We start from the raw sequence: 26190 nt of genomic DNA on the forward strand, positions 1-26190 counted from the left end.
GTGGTGAAAATGTAGTAACCATAAGTGCATCTGATTTTGTTTGCAGAACAATGTAACTTGCAGACAAAACATTCATGGAGTAACAATATGTTTGCCGTCTCCCAACACTGGTAAACTGTGAAAAGTGCTTGTTCCTGACGTGCCAAGCCAAAACGAGCCATCTGTGTCAAAATCCACCACATTTAAAATGTATATGCTCTCTTCTTTACAAAACTAGGTGCAGATGGTCACATTGCAGTAATACGTTCTCTGTATCAGTTGCTGTGGGTAACCCAATAAAATCAGTTTTTAGCTTTGGGCTAATTAAATACTGACACTTTTTTTTTTTTTTTTTTTTTAACTTGAACTCCTTTTAGCCACTCAAAATGTCAGTACAATTTTACAATATTGTGAGTCTATCCAGATATTCTGAAAACATTACATTGATTAATCAATAAACTAAAACCTTGATTTTATTTTTAAATGCAGCTATTGTAGGTCCTCAGACTGGGAGAGAAAGGTGCAGCAGTAGGAACCATTCATGCTCTGCAGCATTGTACATGTGCTACCAGTTACCTTAGTGCTTGAGTAGAGAGATGACCTCAGCAGTATGCTGCTGCTTCTTTATTATCCATTCAGCAATCTGGTTCTTTCTGTATTGCATCCCTGGCAGTTTGTCAAGGGTGGCTCGATCATTGCTGTCTATATATGATTCTTTTTGGTTGGTAAAACAATTAATTTATATGTAGGACTCAGGAATTCTTAATTGCCAACTTTCATTGGTCCAGCTTGGCATGATAATTAGCCATATTTTTTATCTGTAGTGTCTCTTGGACGCTAAAGCCCCATACACGTGATCAGAATATCATCCAAAAAAACCACCGCTTTCAAAGCGATCGTACGATAATTTTATCATTAGTACACAGCTTTCATCTGCAATTTTCCAAAGGGACAAACACGAAAATCTTTCTCATATGATACCAGATTGCACGATTTTAATTTAATAAGTACAGTTTTCATCTGAAAATACAATGCAAATTAATTAAAAAATATAATTACATTGTGCCAAGTTGGCAATAATTGTAATTGTTGCTTTAAGCAGGTTACCTGGAGTTAGATTTAATCTTCACACGGTCTTGCTGTACATGTTTGGCATCACAGACCCAGTTTCCAGAACCAAGAGGCAAGGTTATGCTGTAGGGGTTTTTCATGAAGTGTTCCCCTCCTGTATCGCCCATAGCCCTCAGTGGTTCCTCCCTCTGACTTCCACCTCACTCAGGCTCCATTCTCATCTCCGCGTTCGGAATTGCGTGCAGAATCGCCGCAATTCACGATAGTGGCAAAATGCGGGACGCCCGTGTGTTCCCCGTCAGTTTCAATAGCACCCAAACTTTGCGTGAAGCCTGTCGCCCAAAAGAAGTGCATGAGCTTTTTTTTGGGCGACGGGCGTCCCGCAATTCTATTTGCTCGATTTTACTGTGATTGTCGCCCTCATACGCCAAGATGTGAAAGGAGCCAAAGAAACACAGTAGTTATGTGGAGGTTGGTGGGAGGAACCACTGAGGGCTGTGGGTGATAACAAGATAGAGATACTTCCAGAAGTGTCAGTTTCCCAGCAGACTTTGGGGATGATTCCCCAAGAAAGGATCAGCATATAACATCCCAGGCAGCAGGGTAAGTATTTACAGAATTTTTAGGCATAGCTTTATTTTCAAATCTGAAACCTGGCACCTGGATTAGGTATTGCAATAGTGATGCCCTGCTTTTTACAGATAGGCGTTTTGTTGTATTCTCTCCCTGTCAGAGCAAAAATGTCAGGTAGATGATTCACACCTATGCAGGCTGCAGTTTGCATATTGCAGGTTACATTTTTGAATACACGCTTTTGATCTATTGAAGTCTATGGAACCAAAAAACAGAAAAAAGTCCCTGGCCCTTTCCATAAAATGCACAGATGTGAACTACATCCATAGAAAACCATGTTAAATGTGCTGTAGTAGTGTGTTTCTGCAAAACTGAAAACGCTCTAAAAAAAAAAAATGCATAGGTGTAAACCAGGCCTTAAAGCTGACCTGTCCTGCCCGGAGCTGATCATTTACACCCTTCAGTCTTGCTAGAGGATGGGGTAATTGTCACATTGACAAAGCAGCTTGACATTGGCAATTTTTTGAGTGTCTATTATCAATGCTGAGTTCAGCCAGGAGACAAGATGGTCTTCTGATACGCCTGTTGTGCCAGGGAGGAAACATAGGGAAATATTAAAGATCAAGTCATCCCTGAGAGGTACAGTCAGGTCCATAAATATTGATACATCGACACAGTTCTAATATTTTTGGCTCTATACGCCACCACAATGGATTTGAAATGAAACGAACAAGATAGGCTTTAACTGCAGACTTTTTTTTAAAAATAACAAACATGTTATACTTACCTTCACTGTGCAGCTCGTTCTGCACAGAGTGGCCCCGAACCTGGTCTTCTGGGGTCCCTCGGCGGCTGTTTCAGCTCCTCCCCGCATGCATTCACCACCTTAATGCGAGCTCCCTCGCATGGTGGTGAGTGCTTGCGGGCGCGCTCCCGTGATACAGCCGGCGGCTATAGCCGCTCGCTGTATCACTCGGCCCCGCCCCCCCGGCGCGCCGCATCATCGGATGTGATTGACAGCAGCGCGAGCCAATGGCTGCGCTGCTTTCAATCCATCCACTGCAGCCAATCAGCGACCAGGCTGAGCTGCAATGAAGATGACGAGAACGAGCAGCGAAGATTCGAGGCGTCAGGTAAGTAAAACGGGGGGGCTGGGGGCGGCGGTATTGTCAAAAGTTTTTTCACCTTAATGCATAGAATGCATTAAGGTGAAAAAATGTTTACCTTTACAACCCCTTTAAATTTGAGGGTATTTACATCCAAATCAGGTGAACAGTTTAGGAATTACAACAGTTTGTATATGTGCCTCCCACTTTTTAAGGGACCAAAAGTAATGGGACAGATTATCATCCATCAAACTTTCACTTTTTTATACTTGGTTGCAAATCCTTTGCAGTCAGTTACAGCCTGAAGTCTGGAACGAATAGACATTACCACACGCTGGGTTTCATCCCTGGTGAAACCAGTTCCATTGGCAGCCCACGCCATGACACTACCACCACCATGCTTCACTGATGAGGTGGTATGCTTTGGATCATGAGCAATTCCTTTCCTTTTCCATACTCTTCTCTTTCCATCACTCTGGTACAAGTTGATATTAGTCTCATCTGTCCATATGATGTTGTTCCAGAACTGTAAAGGCTTTTTTAGATGTTGTTTGGCAAACTCTAATCTGGCCTTCCTTCTTTTGAGGCTCACCAATGGTTTACTTCTTGTGGTGAACCCTCTGTATTCACTCTGGTGAAGTCTTCTCTTGATTGTTGACTTTGAGACACATACACCTACCTCCTGAAGAGTGTTCTTGATCTGGCCAGCTGTTGTGAAGGGTGTTTTCTTCACCAGGGAAAGAATTCTTCGGTCATCCACCACAGTTGTTTTCCATGGTCTTCCAGGTCTTTTGGTGTTGCTGAGCTCACTGGTGCGTTCTTTCTCTTTAAGGATGTTCCAAGCAGTTGATTTGGCCACACCTAATGTTTTTGCTATCTCTCTGCGTTTGTTTTGTTTTTTTCAGCCTAATGATGGCTTGCTTCACTGATAGTGACAGCTCTTTGGATCTCATATTGAGAGTTGACAGCAACAGATTCCAAATGCAAATAGCACACTTGAAATGAACTCTGGACCTTTTATCTGATCCTTGTAAATGGGATAATGAGGGAATAACACCTGGCCTTGGAACAGATGAGCAGCCAATTGTCCCATTACTTTTGGTCCCTTAAAAAGTGGGAGGCACATATACTACATATATACTAAACTACAGACCTGAGATTTTGGAATGAGTCCAGGGTGGTCCCCTGTGTGTTTCACCTCCTCATCCCTGCACTGCTGAACTCTCCTCTCAAGACTGTGTTAACAGCTTCCACCTGCTTGCTGCTACACTGTTGAACTCTCCTCTAAAGACTGTGTTAACAGTTTTCACCTTGCTGCCTTGCATAGCGTAGCCAGTCCATCTAGCGTCCCGCTGCCTGGCAACCAGCGCAACACAACGTGAGACTTTGCCACGCCCCCTCACCACCGGGACTTGCTATAAATATGATGACGCCCCCGCACCAAGCGGCGGGTGTGCCAGAGGCAAGTCCGTCGGTGCCCGTCTGGGTTGGGGTGGACGGGGCAGACGGGCCACAAACTTAGACAGGATCCAATTAACCTACCAGCATGTCTTGGGAGTGTGGGAGGAAACCGGAGTACCCGGAGGAAACCCATGCAGGCACAGGGAGAACATGCAAACTCCAGGCAGGTAGTGTAGTGGTTGGGATTCGAACCAGCGACCCTTCTTACTGCTAGGCGAAAATGTTATCCACTACACCACTGTGCATATATTAAGAGACATTCAACTTAACTGCATTGAAAATAAAATCTCTTGCCCCCGGGACATAAAAAAAAAAAGGGACAAACAGCCGAAAAGTACATCAGTGAAATAATCTACTTTTGAGACTTTAAGGGACGCCTTCATTAATGCCTGCTCAGCCACTAAGCACTGTTCGGAAATTTTTGACATGCTAGAGTTAGAGAAATTTCACATTTTAGGAATCACAGAGACTTGGTTTAATGTGAATTATAAGTCAGTTTTAGAAGAATTACTTCCCCAAAATTTTAATATTTTAGTCAAAAACAGAGAATACAAGAGGGGGGGGGGGGGTTGTGTGATTCATGATGACTGTTTGGATTGCACTGAGCTAAAAACACTTGAGTTTAGTTCATTAGAACACCTGGTGATCAGGTGTAAAGTAAGTGACTCTTCCTCATTTGTATTAGCCACTGTCTATTGTCCTCCTGGCCCAGCAGGGACTTTCCATGCTGACTTATCTGAACTAATGATGTCCCTGTGTCTACAATCGGATTGTGTCATCCTCCAGGGAGACATGAATATGTGGCTGGATGATGTCACAAGCTGTGACTCCCAGGATCTCATAGGTGACCTAGATGGCCTCCACTTTACCCTAGCATCCACCATGATCACACACATAAAGGGCCATATGCTAGATGCCCTTTTTACTCATGGCACGGAAATTTACAATGTTAAAGCACATGAGGTGGGGTGGTCAGACCATAGTCTGCTCACCTTTTAACCTCCTTGGATTTTGCACCAATAAAAATCCCTGAAGGAAATTGTATGACAAACTCTACTCCATTTCGGAAACTAACGCATATAACAGTCGAAGACTTTAAAACATGCTATGACTACCATCAGGGACAGCCACTCCTAATGAATGAAGAGACAGAAGGTCCGGCTTTAGAAACCGAGGTTGAAAGGCTGGAAATATCCCTAGATGAATTTGAGTTAAGAATCAAATCAACTCTGGACATCCTGGCCCCATTGACAACAGCAAATAGGCGCCCAAGACTTTCTAAGTCAAGCCCTTGGTCTGCCCCTAGTCTCAACTTACTTAAGAATAAAAGATGAATATTGGAAAGAAGGTGGCTTAAATCAAAACTTCCCCAGGACAAAATGGAGTATTGGGTCTTTTGTCGAGGCTACACAAAGGCTGTAAAATGCCATAAAAGATCTTCTTATAACAATCAAGTAATGCAAGCCTTGAACAAGCCTTGGGAACTATTCACGTTGGTTAGGGACATATTTGAACCAAAAAAAATGTTTTCTAAGATTGTCCCATCTATGGAATTATGCTCTGCACTTCAGTCTTCCTTTGGGGAAAAAATTTAAAAAATCCGTAACCAGTACAAAATCTTGCCTGAAGACTTTGACCCTCCAGCACTAGAGCTCCCCCAGTTTTTAGCTCATTTGCATCCACCTCAGTGGCAGAGATATCCAATATTATGTCCAAGCTTAAGCCGTCAAGCTTTCCGAATGGCATCTGTTCCGCATAGTTTATGAAGAAAAATGCAGATACATTGGCCCCAGAAATTACAATGATAGTGAACCTATCTTTAAAAATAGGGGCCGTTCCAACACGACTGAAGCATGCCATTGTCTCCCCCTTGTTGAAGAAGAACACACTCGACCCTTCTGTGCTCACTAATTTTAGACCTATATCTCTTTGTCCCTTTCTGGCGAAGATCCTGGAGCTGGTCATCTTTCAACAAATGCAAAGCGTCTTCGAGGGTAACGACCTGTTCCGTGACTCCCAGTCGGGATTTAGGCCGGGACGTGGCACTGCACTGTCTGCACTCGATATACGTGAATGCCTGTTAAGGGTAAAGGATGCGGGTGGGGTCGGCAGCCTTGGTGCTGCTCAACCTCTCCACAGCCTTTGACACTATTGATCATCAAATTTTGGGAGACCGCATGAAACACCTTTTTGGATGTAGTGGCACTGTCCTCCACTGGATCAACTCCTTTTTCACAGACAGGACCCATCAAGTGCGGAAGAACGCATGCAGCTCGCCAACTGAACCACTTTTCTATGGAGTCCCACAGGGCTCGGCATTGTCGCCCCTGCTATTCAACTGCTATATGCGCCCACTCACTGACATTATTGCTACACACAAACTAGCATGCCAGATCTACGCAGATGACACGCAGATCCTGGCTGATGCTGATGATGGCCCAAATATGCATCTACAACTGAGAAATGGACTCCTTCACGTACAAAAATGGATGGCTGATAACAAGCTAGACCTTAATGAAGCAAAGACCGTGGTGATGCTGGTGGGTCCTCAGTCAACCACCAATTTTCTCTTGGCCTGGCCCACTTCATTCTGCCCCATCCCAACGCCGGCAAAACAGGTCAGGAACTTAGGCATTATCTTTGATCCCTGCCTGTCATCTATACCTCACGCAAAACTCTGTATCAAAAACTCCGACTTCTATATACAGAGACTCTGGAAAATTAAAGGTCTGTTTTTGTACGAAAACCGGCTAACTCTTGTACAGGGTCTTGTGCAATCACGGTTGGATTGCTCTAACATCTTTTTTTTCTTGGACTTCCATTGAAGTGGCAAAAAAAATTGCAAGCAACTCAGAATTAAGCTGCTCGTCTGGTCTCCGGATGCGCCAGAACAGACCACATCTCTCCCGTGCTGGAAAAACTGCACTGGCTTCCTATCGCTAAGCGAGTACTATTCAAGGCAATGTGCTATATGTATAGGGCATACCGGAAACTGGGCCCAATTTATTTGTCTGAATGGGCCTCTCACCATGTACCGTCAAGACCACTCCGATCGGCCAACTTACTTCTCACAGAACCCACAATCAGCAGACTAAAATTTACTGGTAACAGACGCCTGGTTACCCCCCCCCCCCCCCCCGTTTTTCCCTGTTTTTCCCTGTTTTTCTCTGTTTTACTTTATCTCTTTCATATTGGGCACCCTAGGCTCCTTTCTTAACGTTCTATTGGAAATCTCAATTTTTTTTTAGGGTCTCTATGTGCCTACATGCGCTCCTAACTGAGCGCATTTGGCGCAGTACAAATACCATATCAAATCAAATATACAAGCTTGTAATTTCTACACCGTTCACCTGATTTGGATGTAAATACCCTCAAATTAAAGCCGAAAGTCTGCAGTTAAAGCACATCTTGTTTGTTTCATTTCAAATCCATTGTGGTGGTGTATAGAGCCAAAAAGATTAGAATTGTGTCGATGTCCCAATTATGGACCTCACTGTATATGAAGAGTGAAGGTTCAGTTATTAGAAATACCCTTTTAGTGACTTGTTTTCTGTGTTTGGATTGTAGTGAATATGCCTTTCGATGACCATGTACCCTTCAGTATGTTTGTATGGTACATTGGTACACAATGCAAGCAGCCTTGCTGTTAATGAATTCTAGGAGGAAATACTATATAAAAGGAGGAAATACATTAGTTCCCGTGTGTTGTGTGTTTTGATTGTCAGGTATGTTATTGACCCCAGTTTAGAAGCTATTCCAGTTATTACTCAGCAGATAGAACAATTACCACACAATGTAGTCCTTATCTGTAGATGGAGAAGTTGTGCATGAGTCATGCTTCACATCGACTTCTGTTTGAATGCAGTTTAGATGTCAATTCTCTTCACGTCAGTCCTTTATATGAAATATGACATGTCATTTGAGGCACATGTTCCTATATTCACATAAACCCTGTCTCAGGGTATAGACAGGCAAATGAAAACAGAATATTTTCATGCAATGCTTCTAAATATTCTGCTGATCTATGGTTGCGGCATTAAATAAATGGTGTTGCAGAATCTGGAATGCTGAACAGGCGGAGCAGAAAGCATCTTTTTTGCAGAGGCCTGTGTAAAGCTGTCATGTGTTCACAGGCCCTGGAATATTGCCGTTTACTGACCCACTTACTGCAAAGGAATAGGCGGCACTGTGTCTCTATTAGCTTCAGCTGCCAGCATAGTGATGCTATTGCACAGCTGTATCTAGCTGCCACGATCAGGAGTGCTATGGTTAATAAAAGAGGAGGGAAAATGCAGTTGCCTGCTATTGGTTGTCTATTTTAGGTAATAACTGCTATTGCTCTGTGTGATGCTGATAATACTTTGAATAGAGATTCCCGTGGTAGATGCTGCACTGTTGTCTAGGGTAGAAGAAGAATGCAGCTGTCTGTAAAGATTCTGCTCACAGAGGACTGTGTATGTGTATGTATATTATATTTATTTGTGAAAAATGTTAATAAATGCATTGCTAATGTTTGTCCTTGCATTTCCCCTAATCTGTCAAGTAGCTAGTGTGATGGAAGAAGATATACAGTAGGGCTTTGAAATGGCTGAAGATAAGATGAACAGGTGTAGCCATGTCCGTTCTTATTTGTGCCTGCACAGAGTAGATGGTTTGTGTCTCTGTCAGCTCATGGGATATCAGCGTTATCATTAGCATAGCTGTCAGTTGCTTCAGCCTCAGGGACTGCAGGCCTGGGCTGGAGCACTCTTCTCTCTAGCGAAATAATCTTGTCAAATCAGAAAGCACCACTAACCAATTAGAATGCACTGATGCTAGAATGGTTGTAAGTTGTCAGGAAGACAAGTCATTTGCTTAAACCTTGATTTTATAATTTCTTCTTTTTGATTTTTTTTTTTCTCTTATATTTACAAATGATGTATGTATGAAATGTTAGCATGTCTGTTCAAAATGTTATACATTTATGTTTGCATTTTAATGAAAGCCTTTTGTGCTAAATCATATTGGCCATGTTCTATGAAACATACCCATATGTATCTCGGCAGACCTTCTTTTTTTTCCAGCTGACATGCATATCCTCTGGGTATTGCACGATGGATGAGCTCTCTGTTGAGAGATACGTGCATTACTAGTGGATAAACTCTCTGATGAGGGGTATGTGCAGAATTGGTGGATGGGTTCTGTGTTGAGAGGTATATGCAGTATTAGTGGATGAGATTTTTGTTGATGGGGTATATGCATGGGTGTACTCTCCTTTTGAGGAGTATATGCAGTATTGGTGGATACACTCTCTGATGAGGGGTATGTGCAGTATTGTTGCATGAGCACGTTCTCTGTTGATGGGGTATATGTATTGTTAATGGGTGTACTCTCCATTGAGGAGTATATGCAGTACTTGTGGATGAGCTCTCTGTTGAGGGTTATGAACAATATCAGTGGATATTCTATCTTTTTAAGGGATAAGTGCAGTATTAGTGGATGAGCTGTCCTATGATCGGTATGTGCAGTGTTAATGAATGTGCTGTCCACTGAGGAGTATTTGCAGTATTGGGCCTCTTTCACATGGGCTTTCTGATCAGGTCTGCCTGTCAGTTTTTCACGCGGACCTGATAGGATGCTCCATTCAGTCCTATGGAGCAGTGGATGTCAATGGTGACATGTCCGCTGACATCCAATCCTGTCTGCAAAATCCAAGCGGTTGGAAACCCTATTTTCCATCCATCTGGCGGTAACCCCTGCAGAAGAGATATGCCCATATATACACTGTGATTTTAGTAATAATCTTAACCTAATAAGTCTTCCATTCAGGTATTGCTGAATGTTGCTGTCCCAGTGCACTTGGTATCACTCCGCCTATGACAGGAGGCGGCGCTATATAGGAAGCATCAGCTTATGTGTGTCTGCTCTGCCGCCGCTTTCTTCCTCTACCACCAACTTCATTCACAACACTAATGCTCTGGGATGGCGGGTCGACAACTTGAGATCTGAGCGTGCCAACCTGCCATCCCAGAGCAGGAGGTCACGAGCCACATCAGAGGGCTCCGTGGGCCACTGGGTTGGGTACCCCTGATTTAAGCCCCGTACACACGATCCGAAAATCTTACGAAAAATTCCGCATTCGAATCGATCGTACAATAATCGGAACGTTAGTACAGAGCTTTTGAGAGCCGATCAGGACAGTTCATTCGATTTATTATTCTATCGGACATGCACGGAAATTTTTTTCGTACGATGCCAGATTGTAGGATTTTCGTTTAATCAGTACACCTATCGTTCGAAACACATGACATCACTTCCGAATTCTTATGCTGTCATATGGGAATTTTCGTGACTTTAGTAAACTCATCAGATTCAACGTGAGATTAGCATGCAAAAAAAATGGACGATCATTTGTCCGATAATCGGACCGTGTGTACCGGGCATTACAGCATTGGTGTATTGTTTGTCCTTTCTGTTTAACTATAAAGATCTTTTTGTTTTGACATATCCAGCTGTGCTCATTTTTATGTTCAATGCCTGTAGTGGCTACTTAACCCCCCCCCCTTTCCAATGGGTGACTTCTAGGGTTCACAGCTCTGCTCACCTCCAAGTGTTACCACAGCTGATGCAGCTGCAGCCAGCCAGTCAGTCAAGCGCCACCACATCACCCAGCCAAAGCCTATGGGCTTTCATAATCTGGACAGACAACAATTTAACATTAATAAAGGAAAGGAATTGGGACTTTATATGAAGCATGCGGCCGAATTGAACAATATGAGCAGAGACAACAATTTAACATTTGTGCATGTGACACCGAGCCACCTATGTGTTTACCAAGCCTGTCTGCTTGTGCCTTTTAAGATTCTGACCCTCCTTGTGTCTCTACTGCCTGCGCCTTGTCCACCACGTTTGAAGCTGCTATCTAGACTGCTGGCTACCCTGTTACAGTTTATCTGTTGTTTCTGACTGCTGGCATTAAAGCGGTTGTATACCCGCTGACACTTTTTTTTTTTTTTATACCCCTGTAAGGCAAAAGGCATAATGAACTAGTATACACCGCATACTAACTCATTATGAAATACTTACCTTAGAACGAGGCGTCGGTATCTTACCTGGTCCATGCCGAGGTAGCTGACATGTTGCCTCGGCGTGTCTTCCGGGTATCGCGGCTCCAGCGCTGTGAGTAGCTGGAGCCGCGATGTCTTTCCCGGCAAGGTCCGGCATCTGCCGGGCCTTCAGCCGAGAATCCCATGTGCGCATGCGCCGCTGCAGTCAGCGGCTCATAGCAAGGGGCATATCTCCTAAACCGTACAGGTTTAGGAGATATTTTTTTTACCTACAGGTAAGCCTTATTATAGGCTTACCTGTAGGTAAAAGTTAAAAAATAGACTATACAACCGCTTTAATCATACAGTTCATATGCCAACTCTGCTCTTCTGAGCCCTTGCAGCTGGACACTTTGATTCTCCAGGTACACTCCTTTGCCATCTCTACTCCTTCAAGGCCTTGCTGCTGGACACAGCTGTTCCAACCACTCTTTGTTTGCCATAATACAAGTGAAAAAGGCGCAATCCAAGATACCTCATTTAACATTGCCTATGTACGCAGGGGCAGGATCCATACAAACATATATATATACCATATACAGTATATGGGTGGAAAAAAGAGTAATTCAAGGCAGCCGCCAAAAAGAACCAAAAGCCAAGTCTAATGTGCTAGAAGAAAAACAAGGAGAAGGGCGCCACTGAGTATGTATCAAAATAAATTTATTATTAAAAACAATATCCACTCACGTGTAGGACTGAAGTGTAGATTTCAGATACATCTCACACAGGAGAAGGAGCGGAGGACCACAGGTGGCAGCAAGTCCGGATACACTAACATCACATCAAATGGGCTGAAGATGAACTGCAGTAAGCCAATACGGTAGTCCAATGGCACACCAAATGAAAGATAGCAGGGGAGCCGTCAGAGGTGGTGTGGGTTCCGAAGGGAGGAAGATGGGGGCGTCCGAGCTGGTCTTCACCTGTGTAGCGGTATTCCACAGGGCCTTGTCCGGCGTCCGTGATGGGAGTTGAACACGGCCGTGTGATCGGAGCCGAAGAGAGGCTTGGATCGCAAAACACAGTGGCGCCGAGCTGTGATGTCACTCCTGTGCGACGCGTTTCCGTGTTAGCTCGCTATCGATGGAGGAGATAGCGGCACTCCTTTGTCAAGATGCTTGACACTTTGATGCTTTTGATGCTTGATGCTTTGATACATACTCAGTGGCGCCCCTTCTTGTTTTTTTTTTACTCTTTGTTTGCCAGTCACTGCTTCTCCAAGCCCTTACAGCCACACACATCTGAATATCTTCAGCTCCCCTGTTCCCTCACTAGTTGCTGGCTGTTTCTGCCAGTGATCCTTTCACATCTTTCCTATATGCCTTTCAAGTGTATTATTATACAAGAATTGTTTTTGTGCATTAAAACCTTCTTGTATACCGTCAAATCTTTTATGCAGACTTTGTTCATTTAAACACAAGCTGGAGTCTATGCAAGCAGCTACATTGAGGCTCCATGGACACAGGACTTTCAAAAAATGTCTTTCTGGACGTCAGATTGCTGGCAGGAAAATGCTACTTTAAAAACGTGCTTTTAACAGCGTTATTTAATCAGGTTTATGTGCGTTTTTGAGTGTTTTTCAACGGTTTTGTGAATTTTTGTAATATTACACAAGCTTACATTCAGCTCTGCAATTTAAAAAAAGTGCTGATAAAAGCGCATTTATGAGCATTTATGCGCGTTTTTCAGTGTTCAGCGCTTTTTGTGGTCAAAAGAACTGCTCTTTAATGCGATTTTTAGGGCATTCAGACAACAGCCCATAATCTCCTCTGCTAATAAACTTCAAAAAATGTCCATGTGTGCATGGACACATAACATAACATATAGGGCGGTTTAAGGGCTGTTAAACTCATGTTTTTGTGAGTTTGGGCGTTTTTTTCATTCTTTTATCAGCTGCAGTGTGCATGAAGCCTGAAACTTAAAAAAAAACATGTATGGGAAGACTTTATTTGCCACAGGATTTATAATTCTTTTCAGAGTTATTACAGCGCATGATAACGTGTTTGTTATGGTGTGAATCAGCCTTTAATGTGTAGTAGCTGAAACATTTTGCTTTGGAATGAGTGGGGAAGGATTACAACCCTCATTTTGTTTTTATTTCTGTGTGCTAGGGTAGATTAATTTTCCCTATTCGTACTGTGTCAACTCTTACCAAAAGAAAAAGCATTTCAGTAATCCAAAATTGTATACTTGTAATCAAAAAAAGAAGATAAAGGTAAATGGTCGCATGGGTAAAATAAAAATATTCGGCTTCACATACACTTTAAATATTGGCTGAATTTTTATTTTGATAAGTGCTTGTAGTCATAGTATGCATGTACTGGCCCTTTAATGTCTGGGTTATATGTCATAGACAGCAACTGGTAATGTCATGACACAATGTTATGTAAATAATGAACTGTTACTGGTTCACCCAGGCAGTTATGATTATTGATTGTTAAGGTCTATTTCAGTTGAAGCAGTCAATAAAGGCAATCTAATGAAGCCAGTGGGTCATTTGGAAAACTGTCACAACTTCTTCTTACAATCTGGTACTGGGCTCTTCTACCACATTGGTTCCTGCAAATGTTCTGCTGAAAAAAAATATTGCCATATAGTATCCTTCACTTGTATGTTCAATTCCTTTAAAAATGTAAATGACATGCATTGAAAAATACAGTATGTGCAGCTATATCCAATAAGACATTATGGTGTCATTTTGGCTTCTTCAAATTACAACTAAGCCCGTTAGTAGGTTTGTCACATTGGGAGAAAAAAAACAAACGGTGAACTATTCTGTCTACTAGGTAACTTCTTTGCGTAACTATGCAAATTGTTGGTTGAATCTTCATTGGTGTGATCCATTCTTCTGTGCTCCTGTGTATTTATTTGTGAACTTGTGCAGTAAAATAATGTGCAACAGTACCAACAGATATAGATATTCAATGAGATTTAGAGCCCGTACATTATCCATTTTTATACCAAACCCATATATATGGCCTGCAGAAAGGCTTGGATATTATTCCTATGTGCCATTTTATTATTTTCACAATAGAGAAGGCATACATCTCTATTAAAGCGGAGTTCCACCCAAAAGTGGAAGCTCCGCTTATCTGCACCCCCCTCCGGCGCCACATTTGGAACCTTTCGGGGGGGGGGGGGGAGAGCAGGTACCCGTTTCTGACAGGTACCCATCTCCACTCCTGAGAGATCTCGCCACGGTGAGATCACTCAGAAGTTTGGGCCCCCTCCGCAGCAGCGACATTCAGCGCGTCACGCATGTGCAGTAGGGAACCGGCTGTGAAGCCACAAGGCTTCACTGCCGGTTTCCCTTAAAGTGTTACTAAACTCACAACAGTACAATTGGTCTGTATATGCAATAAAGCATGCTTGTTATACTCACTGTGGAGCCTAACGGGTTATACCCCCGCATTGTGTAAAAAGGCTGTTTGATCTTGTATGCACAGATCCTCCCCTCCCTGGACGGGTCCGGATAAGACAGAGCCTTTGTAGTCAGGCTGCACATGCTCAGTTTGGTGTGTTTTTGCTAGAGTTTTTTTCTCTTGGAAGAATGGGAGAGTGCGTGTGATCAGCAGAGGGCCAATCGGCACTGTCCAGACAGAGGGTCAGAAGCCCTGCAGCCTCATAGGACAGCTCAGTGCAGTATGAAAATTCCTCCTACAAGCTCCACCAGGAACTGATAGAAATCACAAGACTGCTGACGGGAAATGCTATTTAGCTTTTTATATTTACTAAAATAATTGCATTTCTGTGTACTGTGGGAGACCAAGTATAGTGATTGCAGAGTCCTGGGTTTAGTTTGGGAAATGACGGTGGCAGCATCTGAGAGCCGATGGAAACATCTGCAGGTGTGGATCGCTGGTGGATCCTGTTATTAAAAGTCCGCAGCTACAGTATGTGTAGCTGCTGACATTACGTTTTTTGCTGGGGGGGGGACACCTTCACTTTAGGCCCCTTTCACACTTGTGTGACTTGTCCTGTGACTTGGGACTGTAAAATCGCATTACATGTTGTACCCCATGATTTCCAATGACTACCATTCATATCTGTGCGACTTCAAAGTAGTCCCTGCACTGCTTTGGTCCGACTTTGATGCGACTTGACTTTGATGCGACTTGAGGTCAAGACCTCAAGATTACACAGGTCTTTCAGGTCGCACAACTGTGAAAGGGGCCTAAAACATTTTTCAAAGCACCACAAGCGGGACGCTTTTAACCCCCACTAGTGGCTGAAAAAGGGTTAAAACGACCCGCAAAGCGCCGCTGCAGCGGCGCTTTGCCGGCGGTTTGGCAGCAGTGCCCATTCATTTCAGTGGGCAGGAGCAGTTTAGGAGCAGTGTATACACTGCTCCAAAGATGCTGCTTGCAGGAGTTTTCATAACGTCCTGCCAGTGCATTGCCTCAGTGTGAAAGCCCTCCGGCTTTCACACTGAGACTGCAGGGGAGCTGGTTTTCAGGCGCTTTACAGGCGCTATTTTTTCGCTCAAAAGCGCCTGAAAAACTCCTCAGTGTGAAAGGGGTTTTATACAAATAGGACTTTAAAGGTACACAAACCCAGTTTTATAAAATCATTAATTTATTTCTCTTCCATAAAAAGTACACCCTATAAAAGACCTGTGAAATGTATACTAAAGCTGGTAAACATGACAATTTCCTATATCCCATCTACCATATGTGAAAACATATTCAAGCTGCAGATGTTGTCTTTCTTTCTTGAAGATGTAATCGCTTTCTGTGCGTTTCATGAACAACGTTTACTTCTTCTGGAGGATATAGATACATGATCGAAATCTAAAAAACATAAAACAAAGTTATTTTGACACACATTTATTATGGAGACATGCTCCAAAATTCTGTGCTTCCCAATTTACAATCCCCTCCCCCAAACAGGCAACTGTCTAAATTTCCTATTTGTACTAAAACCCAGAACACTCAAACAATAAAAAACAATATAGTGCTCACAGCAAGGTTCAATTAAATGCATAACCCCCTCATTACATATCAAATCAATAAAACAATAAAATGACAATAAAATGTATGTGAGCCCAATGGAATTACCGTATTTATCAGCGTATAACACGCACCCCAATTTAAAAGGGAAGTTTCAGGAATTTTTTTTTCACTTGCACTTACTTTTTCACTTACCTGTCCTGGAGTCCAGCGATGTCAGCACCGCAGCTGATGTTTCCATCAGCTGTCAGATGCATGCCGCCTCCATTGTAAGTAAGGGAACCTGGCAGTGTAGCCTTTTGGCTTCACGCCGGGAACCCTACTGCTCATGCACGAGGCTCTGCTCCTCTCTCCTACTGGCCTGGTGACAGGGGGAGGAGGAGGGAGGAGGAGGGAGCTTCAGCCGTGACCTCAGTGCCTGCGGCTGAGGCTCCCGGAAGTGGGGAAAGCATACCTGTGAAAGACAGCTAACCAACATCAACACCTCATGCCAACAGTGAAGGATGGTGGAGGAAACATCATGATTTGGGCTGGCTTCGCTGCCTGAGGGCCTGGACCACTTGCCATCATTAAAGCGGAGTTCCTCCCTTTTGAAAGTCAGCAGCTACAAATAGTGTAGCTGCTGACTTTTAATACAGACACTCGCCTGTCCCATGGTCCAGCGATGCGGGTGCACAAAACCTCGCTCCTTTACCCCCTCCTCTTCGCGGAGCTGGCATTGTAACTGTGGGAGCCCGGCTGTGGCTTCACAGCCAGGCGCACACTGCTAATGCGTGAGCCGCGCTGTGTGTTTTGAAGGGTCGGGCAATCTTCTGGGACCTGTGATGTGTCCCAGAAGATTGCAGGGAGGGAGGGGGAAAGGTGAACTTCCTTCCGGTGCCAGGGGAGGAAGTAAGAGCTGGGTGCCTGTCAAAACTGGGTACCCCCCCCCCCCCCAAAAAAAAATGACATGCTAAATGGCATGTCAGGGGGTCATCAGTACTTAAAGTGGAAGTTCCATTTTTGGGTGGAACTCCTCTTTAAGGGGAAAATTAATTCCCAGAATATCCTACAGGTTAATGTCAGGGTGTCTATCCGCCAGCTGAAGCTTAGTAGAAGTTGGGAGATGCAGCAGGGCAATGACCCTAAGAATTGAAATAAGTCCATATACTTGCTTCAGACAAAGAAAATGCTTTTAGAGTGGCCCAGTCAGAGCCCAGACCTTAACCCCATAGAAATGCTGTGGAATGACCTCAAGAAAGCTGGTCACACCAGACATCCTACAAATGTGCCTGAGCTGAAGCAGTTTTGTAAAGAGGAAAGGTTAAAACCGAGCCACTGAAAGCGCTTGCTTGAAGTTGACCACTTCAGCCCCGGAAGATTTGGCTGCTCAATGACCAGGCCATATTTTGCAATACGGCACTGTGTCGCTTTAACTGACAATTGCACGGTCGTGCGATGCTGTACCCAAACACAATCAACGTCCTTTTTTTTCCCCCACAAATGGAGCTTCTTTTGTTGGCATTTGATCATCTCTGCGGTTTATATTTTTTGCGCTATAAACAAAAAAGAGCGAAAATTTTGTTCATCAGTCCACGGTAAGACAAATTGTCTATAAATGGAGAAAGTTCAGCACTGCTGCTACTCTCCCTAGGAGTGGGCGTCCTGTAAAGATGACTGCAAGAGCACAGCGCAGACTGCTCAATGAGGTGAAGAAGAATCCTGTCTGCTAAAGACTTACAAAAGTCTCTGGCATATCATAACATCCCTGTTAGCGAATCTACGATACGTAAAATACTAAACAAGAATGGATTTCATGGGAGGATACCACAGAGGAAGCCACTGCTGTCCAAAAAAAACATTTCTGCACGTTTACAGTTTGCATAAGAGCACCTGGATGTTCCACAGCAGTACTGGCAAAATATTCTGTGGACAGATGAAACCAAAGTTGAGTTGTTTGGAAGAAACACACAACACTATGTGTAGAGTAAAAGAGGCACAACACACCAACATCAAAACCTCGTCCCAACTGTGAAATATGGTGGTGGGGGCATCATGGTTTGGGGCTGCTTAGCTGCCTCAGGGCCTGGACAGATTGCTATCATCTAAGGAAAAATGAATTCCCAAGTTTATCAAGAAATTTTGCAGGAGAACTTAAGGCCATCTGTCCACCAGCTGAAGCTCAACAGAAGATGGGTGTTGCAACAGGACAACGACCCAAAGCATAGAAGTAAATCAACTACACAATGGCTTAAACAGAAGAAAATACGCCTTCTGTAGTGGCCCAGCCAGAGTCCTGACTTCAGCCCGATTGAGATGCTGTGGCATGACCTCAAGAAAGTGATTCACACCAGACATCCCAAGAATATTGCTGAACTGAAACAGTTCTGTAAAGGGGAATGATCAAGAATTACTCCTGACCGTTGTGCACATCTGATCTGCAACTACAGGAAACGTTTGGTTGAAGTTATTGCTGCCAAAGGAGGTTCAATCAGTTATTAAATCCAAGTGTTCACATACTTTTTCCACCTGCACTGTGAATGTTTACATGGTGTGTTCAATTAAAAACATGGTAACATTTAATTCTTTGTGTGTTATTAGTTTAAGCAGACTGTGATTGTCTATTGTTGTGACTTAGATGAAGAGCAGATCACATTTTATGACCTATTTGTGCAGAAATCCATATCATTCCAAAAGGGTTCACATACTTTTTATTGCAACTATATTTTTGGTAATAAAAATCGCAATAAGCGTATATTGATTGGTTTGTGCAAAAGTTATAGCGTCTACAAAATAGGGGATAGATTAGTGGCATTTTTATTATCTTTTTTAATTTTTTACTGGTAATGCCGGTGACCTGTGATTTTTATCGAGACTGCGACATTTATGTCGGACACTTTTGACACGTTTTTGGATGCACGCGCGCCTTCTATCCTGCTTAAAGGAGCCAAATTAAAAATAAAAATAAAAACCGCGCTGCGGAGCCAAATATAAAAAACAAATCAATAGCTGCACCCAGGACACACCAATATCTGTGTATAAATTCAAAAGTAAGAAAATAGAAAAAAGTGCGCTTATGATCCGTGATAACATATAATAGTGCAAATAATTAAATGTGCAAACCATAAAATGTTAAGAAAACAGCGGAAAAGTATATTGCATAAATGCACACATATGTAGAGTGAAGTACGACAAGTGCGATGTGAACAAATCTGGTTTAAATAATAAATATGAAAAATGTATCTAAACCGTTATGAGAGAACTAAGAAATCCCAGTCCATAAGGTGAGTCAGACAAAGTTCATCAATGAAAAGAACCTCCATCCACTTTATAGGAACCCATTATCCTCATGGATAGATCAAAAGGAAACAGGGATATGCAGGATGGTGTAACTCCACTTGCAGTGACTCCAAGAAATGAAAACAAGGTATAAGATGGACCCTTACCCTCCGTGTTGGACCCCCTCACTGGCGAGGTCTATCGAGCGTGCAGACTTTGCCCTCTGCAGGGACCGTATCACGATGGTGTCTGTAACAGCTGACAGGAACGGTGTCTCTGGTCCGGACTGGTCCAAATCGTGAGCGTGGAGGGGGGGAGAGGGCTCTCTTGCTCCAAGAGTGGTGAAGAGGAGAAAACGAAAAAACAGGGCTCCAATAGTGTAAAAAAGTTCCGGTTTTAATCATAAAAAAGTGCAACAAAAACAGAGAGTGCACACTGCGTACAAGTAATAAAACGATAAAATATGCCGGCATTAAATTAAACGACAACCCGTGCAATACATGGGGCAATCAACGTGACGGCTTACAACACGTAGCCATGCCCTACATGTTTCGTCATCAGCTGACGTCTTCAAAGGGGTGTACGGAGTGTGCACTCTCCGTTTTTGTTGCACTTTTTTATGATTAAAACCGGAACTTTTTTACACTATTGGAGCCCTGTTTTTTCGTTTTCTCCTCTTCACCACTCTTGGAGCAAGAGAGCCCCCCCCCCACACTCACGATTTGGACCAGTCCGGACCAGAGACACCGTTCCTGTCAGCTATTACAGACACCATCGTGATACGGTCCCTGCAGAGGGCAAAGTCTGCACGCTCGATAGACCTCGCCAGTGAGGGGGTCCAACACGGAGGGTAAGGGTCCATCTTATACCTTGTTTTCATTTCTTGGAGTCACTGCAAGTGGAGTTACACCATCCTGCATATCCCTGTTTCCTTTTGATCTATCCATGAGGATAATGGGTTCCTATAAAGTGGATGGAGGTTCTTTTCATTGATGAACTTTGTCTGACTCACCTTATGGACTGGGATTTCTTAGTTCTCTCATAACGGTTTAGATACATTTTTCATATTTATTATTTAAACCAGATTTGTTCACATCTCACTTGTCGTACTTCACATCATTATACCTCTTCACTCTACATATGTGTGCATTTATGCAATATACTTTGCCGCTGTTTTCTTCTTAACATTTTATGGTTTGCACATTTAATTATTTGCACTATTATATGTTATCACAGATCATAAGTGCACTTTTTTCTATTTTCTTATGCTTAAAGGAGCCGACATACAGCTACGACAGTTCGCGGGATCGTGCCGACCTGCCACAGTATACTGATGGCAGCTGGTCGGCAAGTGGTTAAAGTTCATCCGGAAAGTAGTCACAGCACTTTTTCCACTTTTTGGGAGCGAAGGTTCCTCTTCCAACAGGACAACAACCCTAAGCACAAGCCAAGATAACAAAGGAGTGGCTATGGGACAACTCTATTAATGTCCTTGAGTGGTCCAGGAAGAGCCCAGACTTGAACCCGATTGAACATCTCTGGAGAGATCTGAAAATGGCTGTGCACTGACGTTCCCCATTCAACCTGATGGAGCTTGAAAGGTCCTGCAAAGAAGAATGGGAGAAACTGCCCTAAATAGGTGTGCCAAGCTTGTAGCATCATACTCAAACAGACTTGAGGCTGTAATTGGTGACAGGTGCTTCAACAAAGTATTGAGCAAAGGCTTTCAATACTTATATACATGTGATTTTTTTTTTTTTTTTAATTTTTAATAAATTAGCAAAGATTTCAAACTTATTTCACATTGTCATTATGGGCTATTGTTTGTAGAATTTTGAGGAAAATAATGAATTTAATCCAATTTGGAATAAGGCTGTAACATAAAGTGGAAAAAGTGAAGCGCTGTGAATACTTTCCGGATGCACTGTATTGCTGCCAAGGAGGTTCAACCAGATATGAACTCCCAAGGGTTCTCTTCATTTTTCCTCTGTGAATGTTTAATGGGTGTGTTCAATAAACACACAAGATATTAGAATTGTTTGTGTGTTATCAGCTTAAGCACAATGTGTTTATCAATTGCTGTGACTTGGATGAGATTCAGATCAAATTTTATGGCAACTTACTGCAGAAAACCATAATTATAGTTAATTACAAAACCTCCTGCACACAGGACATTTTTCTATCTCTTCTAGACTCCTTTCCTCCTGGCAGCAGCATTTTGGTAGAAAATATGCTTGCTGCTTATAAACGCATGCAACACATTTAAGAGCATCTAGCGCTGAGGCATTCGTTTCAGTTTATTCTGGCCATTGAAATAATGCTCAAGCCCTAAATGCGCAATTTGATGCACTTACCAGTGTCAATAATTGTTTCTGCCAAAACAATGCTGCTTCTGAATGCTTTGGCAGCGAGTTTTTTTTTTTTTTTCTGCCTCTAAATGTTTGTGTGAATGGATACAGGCTAACATGCAGGGGCATTTTGAGGCAGAAGAGAAAAAAAAACAAAACACCAGACGCCCCTAACAGCCACGTTAAAAAACATCCAGTGTGCATGAGGCCCAAGAGGTTCACATACTTTTTTTTTTTTTTGCCATTGTACGAAACCACAAGTTGATTCAGCGACTTTTAAAAACAAATAGTGCATTAATAAAAATTCATATAAATTAATTAAAAAAAGTGCATACTGTAACAATATTTGTGTGCATTTAAAGCATAAATATGCAAAGAATCCATCCTTTATAAAATGCTGGTGCTTCACATTTTTTTAAAAGTGCATTCCCAGTTGCTCAGGATCAGGTTTTCCTTACTTCCCTGTGTTTGCCCATCCGATACCTGTATCAGGTGCTGGAACAAGCATTCTAGCGCTGGGACATGGGGTCAGTCTGCTGGACCCCAGGATTTGGTTCAAATCCAGGGACAATCCTGTAAAAATCAGGGTGTTTGGGGATATACTATGGATATCCACTGCATAAGGTCCTTATTTTTTTTAAACCACAGCACCTATGGCCTCTTCAGCAGCCTATCACATGCTCTGTATATGCCAGTCTACCCCTCCAGTCCTAATGTATGCATCACTAACATGCATGAGTTGCCCACTACCACCTCTCTAGGAAAGGCTTCTGCATACATTAGAACTCATTTTCTGAAAATATGGCATCTCGGCCTGAGGAAAAATCTTTTAAATGATTAAATTTTATTGCATTATAACAGTCCCACTAAAATGTTAGATTTTTGTTTTCCATTTATATGTGTATACAAGTTACTGATTGAGCACTAATGGTAGCATCTAACGCATTAACATAAACATATTTTACTTGATAAATAACCCAAGCACTAATAATAAAAAGAAAACTTAGATCTCACTGATCTTGTCGCCAAAGAGTTTTTTTTTCGCTATGGTGACCTGGTAGCCGGGAACTGTCCAGCACTTTTAATGAGTGAGAAGCTGCACAGGAACCACAATAGTGTCTATGAAGCCTAAACTATAACTAGACAAATTTCTTGATATATTTCTAAAGGGGGGGGGGGGGGGAGCTACGTAGTAGTAGTCTTATTATAAAACAAAAAATACTGTTTACCTAAAAATTGTGTCAATAATCTTAAGGCTCGGTTCACACATGGGCGGCACGACTTGCAGGTCGCCTCAGCGAGGCGACCTGCAAACGACTGCCGGGGCGACTTGCGAGACGACTTCTGCATAGAAGTCTATGCAAGTCGCCCCAAGTCGCCCCCAAAGTAATACAGGAACCTTTTTCTAAGTCGGAGCGACTTGCGTCGCTCCGATTAGAACGGTTCCATAGCACAGAACGGGAGGCGACTTGTCAGGCGACTAGGTCGCCTGACAAGTCGCCCCAGTGTGAACCGAGGCTAAGTGGTGCAGCCTTCAAGTAATAGGGTGTGTTCAATCTCCAAATATAAACCTCAAACGAAAATGCAGCGCAACCATATATGTGCTCACAATAACATGAGTAAATCAATCTGTGCAAAAAATAATAATGATTAGTGTACCCCACATAGAAATGTGTATATGTTATAGCATATTATAAAAATATACTAATAAAGCAAATAAAAATCTGTGATATATAAATATAAAAGTGAGTCCAAAATCCACAACAAGTGTCCTTATGTGCAAAAATTTTTTAAAGAGATAGACGAAACAAAAAATCTTGCATGAAGTAGTGCTCCCAAAAACTTCAAAGCAATCTTGTGTGAAGAAACTTCCACAGTGTACCACCATCTGATACTTTGGCCCCTTATCTCACGCCAGTCCCAATATTGGGTATAGCCACAGATGTCTTCAGCCACACTGATCTGGTATGTACAATCTCTTTTAAATGGCAAGACTCCCATCAGCACAAAAAAATGGAAAGAACGGTGAGACCATCAAGGTGCAGTACCAAAAGTATCATGATTTTATTAAAAAAAAAGGTTAAAATACTCACAAATATAATGCACTAGTAACATCCAGTGCACTAGATGGTAAACATACAGCTGCAGTGTTAAATCTGAGCGTCCCCTTAAGAATGGGCGTTCCTGAATTAGATGCTAATGTTGGCCGACATGCAGACAAACGGACGCAATGACGTCACACGGCCCCGCCTCATGACAAGTTTTGTCACATGACTGTGACTTAATTATAGGTAACAAAGAGGGGTGCCGACGTCCACACACATATACAGTTGGTTCCATATATATTTGGACACCGGCACAATTTTATTTTTTTTCCAGATATTTACCAAAACATATTCAAGCTATAGTTATATAATGGATATGGCCTGAAAATGCACACTCTCAGGTTTGAAGGTATGTACATTCAAATCAGGGGCAGGGTTTAGGAATTACAGCTCTTAATAGCTATCCCCCTTTTTCAAGGGACCAAAAGTAATTGGACAATTGAATCAAAAGCTGTTTCATGGCCAGGTGTGGGCTACTCCTTCATTATGTCTTCATCAATTAAGCAGGTAAAAGGTCTGGAGTTGATTCTAAGACCCCATACACACTGTTAGATTTTATTCAGATTTTTGTCTTCAGATTTACCAAAACCATATAATATGAGGTCAAACCTTAAGAGTTTCAATTTGTATGCAATCAGGCAGGCCCTTGCACTACATGGTTTTGGTAAATCTGAAGACCATAATCTGCAGAAAATCTAATAGTGTGTATGGAGCTTTAGTGTGGTATTTGGAATCTATTGCTGTGAACCTACATCATGCATTCAAAGGAGCTCTCCATACAAGTGAAACGGGCCATTGTAAGGCTTCAAAAACAAAACAAATCCATCAGAGAGACAGCAGCAACATTAGGAGTGGCCAGATTAACAGTTTGTTACATTCTGAGGAAAGAAGAACATACTGATGAGCTCAGCAACATAAAAAGGCCTGGACGTCAACAGAAGACAACAGTGGTGGATGATCTCAGGATCCTCTCTATGGTAAAAAAAAAACCCCCATTCACCACATCCAGATAAGTGAAGGACACTCTCCAGAAGGTGGGCGTATCATTGTCAAAGTCTACAATCAAGAGAAGACTTCATGAGAGAAAATACAGAGGGTTCACCACAAGGTGCAAACCATTCATAAGCCTGAAGAATAGAAAAGCCAGATTATATTTTGCCAAAAAACATCTAAAAAAGCCAGCCCAGTTCTGGAAAAGCATTCTTTGGACAGATGAAATTAAGAATAATCTGTACCAGAATGACGGGAAGGAAAAAGTGTGGAGAAGGCTTGGAACAGCTCATGATCCAAAACACACGTCATCTGTAAAACATGATGAAGGCAGTGTGATTGCATGGGCATGCATGGCTTCCAGTGGCACTCGGTCATTGGTGTTTATTGATGTGACAGAAGCAGCTGGATAAATTCTGCAGTGTTTAGAGATATACTATCAGCTCAGATTCAGCCAAATACAGCAAAGTTGATTGGACGGCGCTTCACAATACAGGTGGACAATGATCCAAAACACTCTGCAAAAGCAACCCAGGAGCTTTTGAAGGAAAAGAAGTAGAATATTTTGTAATGGTCGAGTCTATCACCTGATCTCCACCCAATTGAGCATGCATTTCACTTGCTGAAGGCAAAACTAAAGGCAGAAAGACCCACAAACAAAGAACAACTGAAGACCGCTGCAGTTAGAGCCTGGCAAAGCATTAGGAGGAAACCCAGTTGTTGGTAATGTCCATGGGTTCCAGACTTCAGGCAGTCATTGCCGGTAAAGGATTCTCAACAAATTGATACTTAGTCACTGTGCTGCCATTATTATCATTACTCTGAATGGTTCGATGTGTTGAAAGATTAAGTGCTACATCACTAACTGCTGTGTTGAGCATGCACTTATATTATCTCTCTCTCTGTCTCTCTGAGGTAGTTTCTCACCATTGCTTTAATTGCAGGGGTTATGGGTCTTGTCTCAATTTGTCCTAGTTTCTGCCTGTCGGGGAGACTATTGCCTCCGGCCATATAGTCTCTTCTGCAGTGCCCCCCCCCCACAAGTACCCGATGTATATGCTTGGTGTATTTTGTTAACACAGGAAGCTGCCCTGAGAGTCACATTCCACAAACTACAAGGAAACCTTTTATGTCCTTTGAGCTCTGCATTGGCACTTTCCAGACCTGTGTGTACTGAGCAGTGGTACAACCTTTGGAACCTGGTCTTTGATGTCTATATCATTGTATTTACACCTCAGCATGTGGCAATGCATCCTGATGTGTTATTT

At 42.6% G+C, this 26190-nt stretch overlaps 1 protein-coding gene across 7 annotated transcripts in view; it reads left to right on the top strand.

The window, feature by feature from the left end:
• USP54 (ubiquitin specific peptidase 54) overlaps nt 1-26190 on the top strand; it is a 249867-nt gene that overhangs the window by 24067 nt on the left and 199610 nt on the right. Inside the window, exon 1 of one of the 7 annotated variants that reach the window (XM_073596685.1) lies at nt 8537-8650. The exons of 5 other annotated variants lie outside the window; for them this stretch is intronic. The gene's annotated coding sequence lies outside the window, so the exon portion shown is untranslated. Of the gene's footprint in view, nt 1-8536; nt 8651-26190 lie in introns of those variants that run through there. One more of the 7 variants, XM_073596686.1, reaches the window with a different exon arrangement.

This window comes from Aquarana catesbeiana, linkage group LG08 (genome assembly GCF_042186555.1).
Source record: "Aquarana catesbeiana isolate 2022-GZ linkage group LG08, ASM4218655v1, whole genome shotgun sequence".
NCBI lineage: Eukaryota > Metazoa > Chordata > Amphibia > Anura > Ranidae > Aquarana > Aquarana catesbeiana.